Here is a 16,271-nt window from a genome sequence, read left to right as displayed (position 1 = left end):
ATTCACCAGAAGCAGATTGAAATTCAATCCTATGAAAAGCATTTCAGAAGTATCTGCAGTGAACTGAAATAATATGGGAGGAATGAAAAAAAAATCATTCACTAGAAAAAGAAAGAAGAGGCTTTTAAAATCCTAACAGGAAAATATCCTGCTGTTACCTAAGAAATGGATCATTAAGCTGTCTCACTAGAAGGTGAAGTTATTCCTTCCTCTTTCTATAACACGTGTGCCTAAGTTAGACATTTTTTCTTTAGCAGATCTGAAGTAATCTGTTGAAATTTAGAAGAGACTAAGATTTCTCTCTTGTTACTGTTTGCTAACTTTTTCCTCAGGGTGCTTCTTCTTCAGTATCCTTGCTTGAGACTTTTATAAGACTGTAAACACCGAGGAACAAAGTGTAAAGAGAAGGAATCCATAATACTAATGAATATTTAGATTAAAATAGATATCCTATATCAAATACAGTGAAAAGTCTTTGCTATTTAAAGTGGATACGTAGCCAGTGTCCCTTTATAAAATTCAATGTATTCTGCAAAAGAGCTTTGCCAATACCTTGAACTCATAGTTAACAGAATTGACTGAACACAATGGGTTTGACTTCGTCATTTCAGAGCTACGCTTGTATATATAGAAATAGAGCTGGTGGTGTAATCGGAGCAGATCACATAGGTTTGTATTGTTGGTGTGAGAGGCAAGACCTGTAGGTTCTTGAAGGAAGGGTGGGAATCAACCTGACTGTAGGCCAAGCACAAGAAGACATATCACAGCAGGAAAAATAATCCAAGTGGAAGATTCTCTTCCATCTTTAGCCAGTCTAATTAATATAAGGCCAGTGATGGAGAAGTGTGAGCATGGAAACTAAAGAAGAAATGACAGCTTCTGTGCTATCCGCTGAGTTAATGTTAACTTGTCTATTTGGAGTTGATCAGACTTGTTGGCCCAATGTTGATTTTTAGTGATTACACGATTATAAGAGCTAGGTTTATATAATATATATTCAGGTATAAATCATGCTAAAAAATACAAGATACTTTATCAGATTCAAAACCGAGGCCCCCTAAGCCAGCAACAAGAGATACAGAAATCATTTCTGTATATAAATAAATACAGGTAAATACAGGTAAATACAGGTAAATAAATACAGGTAAAATTCCAAGCTTAATGTCAGGAACTAACTGGGAGTGAAAGATAGATCCTTTTTCTGCACTCAGTCTAATCATTGAAGAAGCTTCACCACTCACAAACAATCAGGTTGGGTAAGATGTACACAAATCCATGGTCCTTAAGCCCAAAGTCATCCCACACTATTGGACTGTTAGTGGTGTGCACTGATGAAGCATTATTGCTTGAGCACATAGTTTTGTTTGTTTCCATGAAAGTTTTGTATAGAGGAGCCTCTGTGTTAAGCTATACATCAGTTGATATCAATATTACTTAAATTTTATTGAAATGGGGAAGGGAGGAGGGAATAAATTTTACACTTAGCTACTCGGCCAAGTGTAGGGTTAATTTTTATCCCAAGTGTGTCAATTCTTGTTTTCTGAGAATAAGATGCAGTAGACAGAATTAGAAGTGCACGATATCAATTGGGACAATTCCTGTGAAGGCTGAAGGGGAGAGAGAGAGACAGAAGTGGGCAGAGAGAGCCCTCAGATGACACTCAGGTATGATGCTTGTCAAAGGAGGAAGAAAAAGAAGGATTGGGTAAGGAAAGTCTCAGACTGCGGTGCATCTCCAAGAAAGTCTAGGCCAGGCCAACGAGGAGCCTCAAGGCAACGTTTGTTGCTTAGAAGAGTCCCATATCAAGTAGAAACTATCTGGCTCTAGTACCCCAGCCATGCTCATTCATTAGCTGAGAGAAGCCAGGTAACTCAGGACCTAAGTGAGAACACTTCAGTGAATCCCAGAGGTGTGGCCACTGGATCACTCTTGAAGGGAAATCATATACTTCCAGGATCACCACACCCCTTCCATCTGCCCTGAACTATGAATCCATCCCCTTCCATCTATTTCCCTGAACTTGGTTAAGTCCAGAACAGAGATGAAAAATTTATAGTAAAGCTTTCACTGTGTGCCATGAGAGACATCACTAATCAATCAGTGTAATCTTTCCTGATGATCTCAGACACAGACATGATTCTTCTCAACACAGCTCCCCGGGAAGCCACTATAATAGATTTGACATGTGAGATAAAACGTAACTGCTACTTCCAGTTAGGTCTCTGATCTTTCTCTATAGATAGAAGCAAGGATATAAGGATAGGAGCAGCATGAAATGGTACAAAAGTGAAATTTGGGGTTCACATGTGGGTGCTCTGCTGGACATCTGCACACCTTCAGTAACTCTATTTTTTAAAATATTTATTGAAGTATAGTTGATTTACAATACTGTGTTAGTTTCAGGTGCACAGCAAAGTGATTCAATTATATATATACATACATATATATATAAATATATATATATATTCTTTTTCAGATTCTTTTCCGTTATAGGTTATTGGAAGATAACCTATAATGATAGGGATATCATGATAGGGATAGTTCCCTGTGCTACACAGTAAGTCCTTGTTAGTTACTTATTTTATGTATAGCGGTATGTATATGTTAATCCCAAACTCCTAATTTATCCACCCCCCCTTCCCCTTTAGTATCCATAAAACAAGTCTGTTTTCTATGTCTGCAAGCCTATTTACTTTTTCAGTAACTCTCTATATGACTTCTCTCATAAAATATACACACTACACTGAAAAATATATACATGTATATGTATTGCACATATATACATGCAATATACATATATACTTTTTCGATCAAGGAAGCTAAATGAATGATTATTTCATACTTTTAGTATACCCACACATTTTTGCTAGACAAAGTCTTCAACTTCTAAACTACATTTTTTCTCGCATATATAAGTGGTTTCTGTATTTTTGAGGTGGGACAGAGCTGCCTACTTTTCCAAACTCTCAGCCCCAAAGCTTTGCTGACACTGCGCTTCTTGGAGTATCTGTGTGCGTGGTTCCAAGCACAATTGCAAGCAAGTCGGCGATGACTGCCTGAAGGTTTGCCGCCTTCTATAGAGTACTTGGCATAATCTTGACATTATGGTTATTATTCTTTAATGCAAAAGTGGTATAATACCATTACAGTGAAGATCAAATTGGATTTTGCCCATCCACTTCTAACATCTCTTTGAAATTTTTCATTTCCTCAAGCTCCCACTGGTTGCGGGGGGGGGGGGGGAAATTCCCTGGAGCGGGAGCTCTCTAAAGAGCTATGCTTATGTATTAAGTTCTTGCCACTGGGCAAATCTCCTGACCCAGGAAGATTTACTCTAAAACTTTTATAAATAATCCCCATCCCTTTTATTATACTTCTCTCTGCATTCTAATTACATTTTTAAGAAAGGCGAGCACAAATTTGATTGCCAGTATTCTTATGAGATGAAGCTGGTTTAACCTGAGCTGAGAAAAGCTCCCATTGCCCTGCTCAGTATTTTTTCCCTAAAATCTTTATCAGTGTGTCAAGTCGAATTCATAAGTCCTGACTTGACTGGATTTTTGAAAGGAAGAGGAGTTGGCAATACTGAATTACTCATTTATGACTCAGTGTGGGGTTATTCTGAAACACCCTGAGGTTCAAGCAGAGCCAGGGATGTGGGCTGAACACCAAGTTCAATTGGGTTATCTGAGACGTGAATTTGGTTTCTGGTCACCGCAATGAGAGGCACTTAAAATTTGCATGTGAATGTATATGTTGACTTCTTAACAAATTAAGGTCTAAGTAATTAGGCAGAAAAGGGAGTGGAAAAGGATTTATATCCTTGATAGGAGGGAGTGGAAAGGCTGGGCGGAAGCACAACTCCTTGGCACAAAGATACTGACAAAACAGAATCAGTGCAATATTTGCTTTAGTCATTGCATGCAAACCGATTAGGTTCCTGTGTCTCACCAGCAAGTTTGCTGTAGAGGTGCCAGATTTGTGTCAAGGCTTCTTGTGTGGCATATCTAGGAGTGCAGGGGAGAGTGGGGAGGCGGGAGCTGTCTGTTGAGAGGAGTTAGTGCCTGAGGTGTTCAATAATCCTGCTCTGTGGTCTGCCCCCTTCCCTGTGTATCCACTTGGCATTTGTGAATTACATAGAAGGTAGAGAGGCTCCTACAATGGGAAAAGGACAAAGATCTGGATTTTGTTTGAAACTAGGCTTGAAACATACAGACACACGTTCAATGTTTGGTTAAGTGGCTTTCTTATTCGATAACAACCAGATTACAGAAGAGGCCTTGGAGGACTCTGAGAAAGAGATCTCCATAGTGGAGAAGGAAATTTTACACGCAGAGCCAGGCCCTATGACAGACCCTAAACTGTAGGAAGATTGGTTTCAGATATGTGTCCAGATACTGTATAAACAGGGGTGTGCAGTCAGTACAGACACAAAAGGACCCACCCTCAGGAGAGCCCCACACTTGGTTTAGGGGTCTGCCGTCACTGTTTTAAAATGCTTAACACTTTTGAACAAGATGCTCTGTGTTTTCATTTTGCACTGAACCTCACAAATTATGTAGTAGTTCTGAGGGCGGCCCTTCCCCTAGGTCCCTCCCCAGTTCCCATCTATTTGAAATAGGCCTTCACTTAATGGGTTTCTCCCAGGGAAATACCGTAGGATTAGAGGTTGACCCTTACTGGCTTATATCTTTCTAAAATCCAGCCAGAAAAAGGCTAATTGCTCAGGGGTCAGGGGAAGAAGTGATTAAATTACTATTGGATTACCTTCTTGATCTTTCATAAGAAAAATGACATAATTAAAACTAATAACAATTTTCTTGCTAGGTTGCATTGATCAGTACAAAATGAACCACTTTTCATTTTAAATTAAGGAACACGATTCAATTCTCTCAAGAACACTTGCTGACATAAGAACTTTTTCTGTCTTACACCGAGCCTAAACTTGTCAGTGTCTTTGACTTTCATTTCTAAGAGGAGAAAAATGTAATAATCTGCCAATACAGAGTAAGAAAGTAGGTTGGAGAATCTTGAGTTGAGCCTAAGTTTGGATAAAGTATGAAACAAAATTGAATCTTTAGATCCCCAGTAGGAGGCATGGCTGGTAAAAGAACGTCTAGAGAGCTGGCATCTCACAAACATTTTCAGCCTGAAGATTTACCTTCTATAGATATAGTCTGATCCAGACTTAGTTCATGTCTGGTCAAAGCCTGTACATAATGCTTTAGTTTGCACTGTCACCCAGCTGTCTCTCTTGGTTTTTCAACATTCTTTGTTTAGCTGTTCTAAAACTAGGGCTGTCTAAATCGCTTAGTTTCGTACACGCGTTTCAATGCCACGAATTAATCTGAAGTAACATGAATCCATATTTCTCCTCACTTCCAGCTTTACTTTTGGCATTGACAGGAACAGTTATAAAATGAATAATTATATAAATCTTGAATCAAATTGAAAATACTTCTTTATTATGTCTTTGTAAAAATTAAGCCAGGTGAAAATGTTTTTCTTAGATTTTGCAGTAGAATGATGTTACACATCAAGGGTACCTAGTGCAGTCACCAGCTATGAAATATTTCTTTTGAAGGAGAGACATTATTGAGAACATGAAAGTAAGTCTAAGGGAAGCACCCACAATGGTGTCAGGATCAGAAGAAAAATTGCAGCAGCTGTGAAATGAGAAGCACATGCGTAGTCACGTGGATATCGATCCTTTGCACGAATTCCATCTTTAAAATCACAAAATAATGTAAACATAAAATTCCTCTAACATTGCTTAATGAACAAACACTCCTTTAATATTTTAGACTTTAGATGAATAGATGAGCATGCAAATTTTGGATATTGTGTTAGAGCTTTTTAAAATATTATGTTTATTTTCTTATTGCTTGAGATGAAAGACAAAGAAAATAAGGGATGTTGAATGTAAATCAGAATCTTATTTAAAAGAGCAAGGTTAAAGTCTCTATAAAGTATTTGAGAAACTGTCTACAGATGTATGTTCTCATTTTTCCCCAAATTATCTTCTGCTTTTTTCAAAGCCTATAAGGTAGGAATGGAGATTATAAGAACAATTTGCAGAAATTCACTCTTAAATCCTTTCTCTTGCCTTCTTAGGCTCCCTAGGGAGAAGTTCTTGTGTTAGAGAGAGTATTTCCAGGAATTTAATTGTGTTCCTTAGCATAAAATCAGACCCTTCTGAAACACTTCAGGACAATTAGCAAATTGTCACCCATTTTCCTCTTCTTCTGCACTGGCCTCCAGGGAAAAATGGAGAACTGTCACAGTGGTAATCGCAGGCATTCTTTTGCCTTTACCTTTCCCCACTGATTCCTAATCCAAGCTTCATGAAAATACAGTTTTAGAGTTTATAGAAAAAGAGCAAAATTTAACTTCAAAGAGCCAAACTTATTTTCCGGTTCCATGGTTTCCTCTCTCTTGGTATTTTACACGGGAACTGATTTCCATTTCATACCCCTGAGAAGGAGTATTATCATATCATCATGAAGAACTAAACTAGCTCATATTATCTCTAAGCCGAGAGTCTGTGGTTTGCCAATTGGAATTTATCCTTGCTGATCTAAGAGCTTAAGCTGCCCTGGAACAGTGAAGCCAGGAAGCAAACCAAGAGTTACCTAGTGTCTCTCCTGAGGACTGAAAAAATGACTATCATTCAGGTCCTAATAAAGAGAAGGGTGATTTCATGCCAAATGACGTTAGCACGGTGATCTGAATCTTTTATAGTTAATTATTACTTCCAAGCACAAATGCACTTGAGAAAGGTCAGTGTCCCTCACTTTTCAGCTGTCATCATTAGGTATAGCTCTAGCTGTAAAGACCTTGTGAAGTGGCAGTAGCTTACTGGGGGCTCAAGCCTCTCCCCGGGGAAGTAGCACAGTAATTGTCACCTCCAGATGTTCCTTTGAGAAGCCTGTTTATCTTCTCCCTTCTTTCCAAACAAATTTCAGTTTCTCTATCTAGATTCTGTTTGGGCCAGTGAGTGAGTCACAGGGGCCGGAAGTAGCGTTACTTTCAAGCCGGCAAGGTGTGCAGAAACAGTAAACACAGCAGGTCCGAGACTGCTACTATTTTTAAACAGGATGGCAATTTAGACCAACTTGCAAGGTTGGCCCTTGGCATACCTGAGACTTTGGATTTGGAGAGGATTTCCCACCATTCCCAGAACTGTGCCTGAAATGTTTATATAAATATTGTGGATTAAGCTGGACACCTGCTTTGTTTCTGGACATCTGAAAGTTTGGCATGTGCTAGACAAAGGGTGCCTAGGTGACTAGCCCCCAATGGAAGCCTTGGGTACTGAGTCTCTAAGTAGAAATAAAATAGTATATCTGAGAAAATATTAGAGAAAAGAAGCTATAACACTTCTAGGACATTTGTGTGTATGTTGTCTGATATAAAGAACTATAGCTTTAGGTGGTTGTATTAAGCATTATGCCAGGTGATGTCAAAATCCTTTAGAAATTCTTCAGATGTCCACAAATATTACTTAAAATTTTAGTAAAATTTAAGTTCATAGGATGGGTGAGGGATATTAGATTAAGTTGGTTATACAGCAAGCGAGGGGCAAAAGTGGGAAAATGAGATTTATCCTGAGAATAGACCACAACCCAATCTTTCTCCACCCATGGACATCTTACATTCATGGACACGAGAATATCAATAGATTGAAGCAAAGGCAGAGGCTCTTGTGTGTATAAATGCAAATCTAGTCCATCTTGCTAACTCACAGTACCAGAATCAAAGTCCTGTTTCTACAAGACTAACTCCTCCAGAGTCAGAGTGGATTATTTCTGCTACATATAAACAGCATTATGCTTCAACCCTCTTCTAAACAGAACTCTATCTAGCTCATTAACTAGTCAACGTGGTTATAGACTTGGGATTTGGAGTCAGATACCAAATCTTCTTACTAACCATATGAAGTGACTTAGACCACACTGATTATTTTTTAAGTCTTGTTTTTATAATCTATAAAAAGAGAATGACACCACCTAATGCACAGGGCTATAGGAATATTCAGATGAGAAACAATATGAAAGTACAGGACCTACACACTGCTCCTGAAATATTGTGATTAGATAAATGGTAGAAATTCTTGCCTATCCCTTATTGTTTGAGAGAGTTATAGCCTTTGACAGATATCTATCTGCTCAGAGACAGAAGAGACTCCAGGCACAATCTCTCGTCCATAGAAGAACCCCACTATTTAAGAAATGGATGTTTAAACAACTAAAAGAGAGAAATAAGTAGCCAATGAATCAAATGAACAACATTATTGCTGTGATATAAGTTCAAAGAAGAGAGAGTCTGTCTGCTCATATGAGAATAAAAGTTATGTAAGACAGCATCTGAATCGTCTGACCTCATCAAGTTCCTGATCTCCTTTGCTTTAGTTTCCTCATCTGTAAAATGGAAATAAACAATAACACTGCTCTCATATGAGTGTTAGGAGGATTAATGGGTTAATACTGAAGAGTACTTAGAACGTTGTCTGGCAGAGACATTTCATCACCATCTTAAATTACTTGTGAAATACAAACATGAACGTGTGAGTTATTATATGTGGAATCTTCCCTGGTGTCTTTAAGTGAGATTGCTTCCCTAAAGTCCTCGAGCTTCTGTTGGGCACTTTTGACATCCAAGAGTTGTGTATAATCCTGTGAGGAACAAGCAAAAAGGGGGGTGTTTGGGGTGTTGTGATATCCTATGTTCCTCTATGCAGTTGCTACTATGTTTTTTGATGTTTTTTTTCTGCTTTTGCTTTGGGATATGTTATTTCCAAGAGGAAGAAGAAAACCAAATACAATACAAATAAGCTTCAGGTTGGGTTAAACTATCAAGGGACGAAAGTATCCTTCTGACAGTAATACAAAGAGATGTGAATTTTTTATCGAATTTTCTCTCTGTGCTCTCAGAAGGGGTCAAAGCTTAAAAGGACATCTTTTATTCAGGGCATGATAGCTGTTCTCCAAAATCGAGCTATTTGTGTGACGTCTCTTTCCAGTTGTCACTTTCCTTTGTGTCAGCTCAGCATAAGCTGACAGAATCACTTAAACTATCTAATAAAAACATTCACACATTGAATTAGGTAACTTTAAGGTGTCTTCCAATTCTAAGATTCTATGATTTTAGCCAATGAAGGTAATGTTGAGAAAAAGTCTATTAAGTTTTATGTTCCTTCTAAATGTTTTAGTGTCACAATTAGGAAAACAAATCCTTATATCTATTAATGCTGAGATCTAATATTCTGAGGAATCACTTAACATTTTCTTTTTGTTTTAATGCCTTTTCTTTTTTTTTTTTAACACCTTTATTGGAGTATAATTGCTTTACAACGGTGTGTTACTTTCTGCTTTATAACGAAGTGGTACTAACTGAGGAGTGTAAAGTAACAATTAACAATAATATAAATGTTCACCGAATTTTATCTTCTTCCCTGAAAAAGCTAATATAAAATGAATGCAAAAATAACTAAACTATCATTTGATAAAACTTAGCAGTTTAGATTTTAAATTTGAAACTCTATGGTTACTATTTATTAACTCAAAATCATTTAAAAATTGTCAGAAGGTAGGCTACAAAAAATTGTAAGTGGGAAAATAAACAACCACTATAAGTGATGCATATTAATTAATAACCATCTACCAGCTAGAAATATGCTGAGAAAATAGTTGGGATAGATATGAAACTGCTGACTAGAAAAACAAGGCAAAACTGTAACTAGTAGAATTCACACTATTGACATATGTTGGCCAAAGAGTTCTGTTTATATTGTATGGAATGAAGCAGGGTCTAATATTAGCATGGGATGTGGAAGAAAATTAATCTACTAAAATTGGATTGAAGCAGTATTTTAAATTTTTACCAGATTGAGCTATGTTTGAAAGTTGAGATTATAACCAGCAAAGAGTTATACTGACATCTTTGCATACTTCTAGAAAACACTGAGAACACTACTATATATAAAATAGATAACTAATAAGAACCTACTGTATAGCACAGGGAACTCTACTCAATACTCTGTAATGACCTATATGGGAAAAGAATCTAAAAAGAGTGGAATATATATATGTATAACTGATTCACTTTGCTGTACAGCAGAAATTAACACAACATTGTAAATCAACTATACTTCAATAAAAATAAATAACTAAATAAATAATCACTTAGGAAAAAAAACACACCGAGAAAGCCAGCTTTATATTCGGAACAACGTACATGTCCCACAAAAAATATTTATGAGCAATTTATACGATAGTGTTCTACTTAAATATGGCAAACATCAAAATTAACAATGTTCAAGAGACAAAATCAAATCGACAGACATTTACTGAGTATTTGCTATTATGAAAGGCAACGTGGTAATGTCTTGTGGAATACAAAAATCAGATGGTATGTCCCATATTTTGCTTTTAATGACCTTAAAGTTTATTTGAAAAGAAAAAGGGGGAGAAAGGACTAAATGCTAAATGACTCTGTGTGGTTTAAAAATTAGTGAAAGAGAAAAATCTAATAGCTGTCATAAGGTAGCATATGGTTAATAACATGATCGAGGAGGCTTTTGTTATTACAGAATGCTTTGATTTTAAGCCTAAAATCAGTGTGCCTAATAATTGAGGGATTAAACAGTGCTTCCGAAATCACTGTGGCACCGCTGTATACATTATGGGCCACGTTTTCTGGAAACAACATAACCTTGAAACCAGTGCCCTGGGTAATGGAGGGATTCAGTTCAATTACTGTTCAACAGTCATAGGCACCATTACTGGTTTTTCTAGCGTTTTCTGATTGTTCTGGTGTTCATGTCCTGAGATGATTTGGGGGCAGCTTTCCTTGTGCTCCTGACCCTGACTTCCTACCTTCCTTGCCTCTGCCTTTCTAACTCAGTGCAGGAGGGAAAAAAATGAGCCTAATCAAGTGGGGTGTCTGCAAAGTCAAGAAAGAGGATAAATTTAGTTTTAAGTAGTATGTTAGGTACATTTGCAAATATCACATTCAGTATGGTTTTCTTCAAAAACAGGTGAAGGATCTCTACATTAAAGCAATGGGTACAACAGTGAGTCAAAAAAATACAGCAATACACACACAAAAAACAGCCTTAGTCCCTTTGACACAGTAGTATAATACCTACTTGACACACTTTTTTTTTTTTTTTACCTCCAAGTCCCTCTTCTGTTCTGAACTCTTCAGAAAAAAGGGACTAAAAAATCTAGAGCGTTACACATATTATTGACTATATTCCCTGAATATACACTGCTAACCGATCATATAACGGTATATGATTAGAGCTAAACAGCAGATAATTTATTAAGAAGATTCAGGATTGGTTTAATAGACCCAGAGCTTTGAACTGAGTTTTGAAAAACAGATAACATCTAGAAAGGTAAACCAGAGAACAGAGATAAAAATAGTCCCAAGTCTTTTTACAGGACTCCACACAAAATTAAGTATTGAATATTTGTAGAGAATAAGACTTCATTGGAAGGATACGATAAAATAAATGTTGTAGTATTATTTTATGTTGTCAGTAATACAACAAAACAGTATTAAATTCTGTTGTCAGCAATACACCAAAAAGAGGAGAGACTTAGAACACCAGATTAACAGTATGTGTCTTTAATTAAATATTGCACAAATTCCAAATATATTGATGAACATTATGTTTGGCTACTTCAATAAAGATGTCTGCATATTTACAAAAATTTAAAACAATCAAGTGGCATGTTTGCCGTATACTAGGTGGCGCCCTACTTAAATTACAAATATGATATTTAGGGACTAATAACTATGTCTGCACTGCTACCTTTGCAAACTAATATGTTATTCAAAGTATAATTTTTAAAAAGTTCAAATAATGAATCACATAAATATATAGTGAAAACATGTCAAATATACTTAACTCATTAATGAGGGAACCAGTAGAACAATGAAGCCACATCAAAAAGCATCAAAGAGATCTATATAGTCAACTGAGAATGGCATGTTGAAATAACTTGAAGTTAGACATAAAACTGGTTAATGTCCTACAGGGCAATAAAATAGTAACCTTTTCTATCAGATAACAATTGTTTGCATCTCTAACAGACAACTCTCTGAGAACAAACAGACAAAATCTCTGGTTAAAACCTTGTTAGAGTAAACATATAACTGCACAGGCCTAATCATGGGTTAAGTAGTGAATCAACTTAAGCATACCATATCGAGAAATAATTTGGGGGTGGGTCTATTAGGCAATGCTCCAGCGTGACATTGAAAAGACATGCAGTCACCCTTTTCCCTTATTTACAAATAATATTAGGATAGGTTTTTTTTTTTTAACAGACTTTCCTTGTGATCATAAATAATCATCAGAGATTATACTGTTTATCACAAAAGGTTGGTCTAATGTTTCATCTGTATAGATTTGGCAAGAAGCTTTAAGTAACATATGTACATATCCTTTCTAAACGGTCTTCTAATCTAGAGTTATATAAAGTTGGAAGACTACTAAATCCACAGAATTTAACTGTGTGGAGATTTCATTAAAAATATTGGAATGAACTTTTAAAAGCTTCCAATATTTAACTTTCTTTTTCAAGTTATGAACCAAACACAAGAGGTTCATCTCCACCAAGTTTTGTTTGCAGTACAGGTAATGTTGATGAATTCCTTTCTCCTTGAGATCTTCAGAATCTGCTGAGCTTCCTGAACTGTCAGAAAATGACCTTCCTTAATATCTGTAAGGCAAGGACCCTATTTTTAGACCAGTATCCTGGAGGGGCTATGTAGACATTGGTCATATGAAAGGTACAATCCCTTTTCCTTAATTGTGGGCTTTTTAATGTGTGAATAAATAAGATTTAGTCTCAAATATGACACTCTAGCCATATCCTTGATTGTACAACTGAGTTGCTTAATTATACTCTGGTTAAAAATAAAAGAACAGAATCTTAGTAGATCTATGTAAATAATTATATTGTCATGAAAAGTAGAGATTCAGTATCTGCTCCTGTCCACTGATAGGTAGATCAGTGAGAAAAAGATAGCATTTTTTTTAAAGTATCATTTCAATTTGCAAAAACATTAATAGAAATGACTTGCTCATATAGCTGTCAGAAAATAGTACATTGAAAAATATTACCAACAATATTCCAAAATGAATAACCACAATTAAATTTTCCTCATCAGTTCATTCAGTCCTACTTAGTCAATTATTTTTCCATTGGATCTTGGTCAGCAGTCTGGTTTCATGAAGTTGTATGCTTCTTGATTAAAAAGAGCTCTTGACATTTTTAATCAGTCTCCTGTCTAAATGATGTTGGCTTAGAAGCCTTTACTCAAAATCCTTTCCCTCGAAGTATCAGTGAGTAGTACAGTCTTTCTCTGATGCCCTAAGAACATGCTTCTTTATTGAGGACCACATGTCTAGACTGTAGCTTATAATGAGCCTTTGGGCAAACATGAGAGAAAAGTATAAACCATCTGTTGATGATAACATTAATGACAGTGATTAATTTATTAGAGTAGAACATTATGAGATTTAATGGGAATAATATTCTCTGTTGGGTCATAATATATAATGATATCTTAAGGATGGATTTGATCCAGGTTTCCCCTGTGGGTCAAACATACTATGAACTATAAGGGCATTGCCGCAATCCTGGAGCCTTCCAATTCTTTCTGTAATGTGGATAAGCCCTGAAACAAATTTGTATTAATAGTATTTTCCTGTATGAAACTAACTTAGGGAAAGTATAGTTTTTCCTGATTTGACACCTATTCCCAACAGCTCTTACAATAGTGTTAAGCTAATTAAGAAATGCTGAGCACATCAAACAACCTAATTATTACTAGTATTCCTCCTTTAATAAGATGAAAAAAGAACCTTTGTAGGTACCTAAGAACCTCTGGAAAACCCCATGCATTACTCACGTATTAAAGATATCTTGAAAAAACTTTTTTTCTGAATATAAGATCTGATTTTAGAAGGGCAAAATCAAAAGAATCATTAAAGGAGATTAGACACTGGGTTAAGAGAGGAACATAAGTGTCTAAAAAAATGGTTATAGCCTGGCTACCTAGTAAACACAATGTCAAAAAAAATTTTTTTAAACAGATATAGCAAAAGGTAACCTAATTAACGTAATTTTAAGGTAACCTAATTAACCTAGTTGTAATATCCCTTCTCTCTTTCAGAAGTAATTTTTGTTCTTTGTTTTTTTAAAAATAAATAATCAAGGGCATTACAAAGACAGCAGAACAAAAAATTATTCTGATGAGCTACAGAGTCTCTGCTGTCTGAAAATTATATAAAAGCTAAAGAATAACCTTTTATTATTTCTTAAGAGGAGCTGAATACTTTAAGATCAATTTTAGCACAGAGAAAATCCAAATTCTTGTATTGTATTAATATTTGACAGTAAAGAACTCATAAACCTTCTTTCCCCCTTGTGAACAAATCCATCAAAACTGCCCCAACACATTGCATTGCTTCTTTTCAGACACATCCTTTAGGGTATTACAATCCAAGTCAAAGAAAATTCACTTTCTTTAAACAACTTGCTATAGCCACTCAAATTTTGTCATCCACTATAGTCTTTCATGTTCTAGAATAAATTGACACTTTATTTTAGGGCAAAACTATTCTCTAGTTCCTTTAAAAAATACAAAAACATATTCCATTACCTTGTATATACAAGTTGTATTTATTTTCTGTCAGTTTTCTGCATAGATTCTCATCCATCCATGTTAATTGCCACTTTTAACTAAAGTACCAAGTTCTGCTTCACAGCAAAAATGAGAGGTAGGTAATTGAGAACTCTCTTATATCAGCATTTTGGCAGATCAGAAAAGTTTATGAGCACACATTATAAAACCTCTAAAATCACATACTTTTACACTCTTACAGTGGAAAAAAAAAGATGTTTATTAACACATCTTAAAGGCATAGACACTATAATATTTTACAATAAACCTTATCCTTGATCAAATTTCCATTGTTCTATGTTTCTTATAATCTATGTCTATGAACAAAGGTTATCTATTAATTAATTCTGATATTCATCAAGGTCTTAAATTTAACTAATCTCTTAAAAATTTTGTTTAAGTTGACCAAAAAAAAAAAACCCCACAATAATTTGTTTTGTTTGTGTTTATTTATTTATTTATATCTTTTTTTTTTAACTAAGGTATAGTTGATGTACAATATGTTTCAGGTGTACAACAAAGTGATGCACAATTTTTCAAGGTTATATTCCATTTATAGTTATTATAAAATATTGGCTATATTCCCTGTGTTGTACAATGTATCTTTGTATTGTATAAACCAGGGGTCCCCAACCCCTGGGCCGTGGACAGGTACTGGTCAGCAGCCTGTTAGGAACCGGGCCGCACAGCAGGAGGTGGGCGGCAGGTGAGCAAGTGAAGCTTCATCTGCTGCTCCCCCTTGCTCCCGTTTCTCACATTACTGCCCCCAACCCTGTCCATGGAAAAATTTTCTTCCATGAAACTGGTCCCTGGTGCCAAAAAGTTTGCCCGAATTATAATTCAATTAATTGAACACATAATTTTATATAATTTAAAAATTAATATGGAAGAATATCAGTTAATCTGGGCAATAAACTAATATAGACTTTTAGGACATTCATATTAGCAGTCTCTTTATGAGAAAACAAACCAAAACCTAAAAGAAACTGTTTTTTTCATTTACTTTACTCTGATAAAAGTTAGGAAAAATACATAGGGCTGTTTTTAAACCCCCAAGAGCCAACTATCTCATTTTCCCAAGGATTCATTTTGAGCATATAAACTTGAATCCTTATATAAAAACACTTCTGAGCAAAGCTGTTTTTTGTTTTTTTTTCTCCCCCAAGACAAGTTTTATTTTTCCCTTTGAAAGCTTGGGATTCCTCATTTGAAGCACAGGACACAGAAGATTGTTAACTGTTTTCTCAATTCCCTCAAGGATGGTGCATAGCTAATACCACTGTGGGTGCAACAGAGAGAAGTTAATAAATTGCTTGCAAAGGATGATGTAGAGAATTAAGGTTTAATCTCCGTTGTACAGGGAGGACTCAGTAAGAGCACATACAAAGAAACAGAACTTTTACTTTTTTCTGGAAATTCTTGTGCTTTTAAATATTTATTAAACCTTATGTTTTGTGATATTCTTTCACGGCAGAACACAACACAATGACACTCAGATGAAAATAGAACTCTTGTTACTTATAGTTCCAAACAAGAGAAAGCTGCCAGGTGAGAGGGTGAAGCTGGGG

This window comes from Tursiops truncatus, chromosome 5, assembly GCF_011762595.2.
Source record: "Tursiops truncatus isolate mTurTru1 chromosome 5, mTurTru1.mat.Y, whole genome shotgun sequence".
NCBI classification, from domain to species: domain Eukaryota; kingdom Metazoa; phylum Chordata; class Mammalia; order Artiodactyla; family Delphinidae; genus Tursiops; species Tursiops truncatus.
This window is presented reverse-complemented; position numbering follows the sequence as displayed.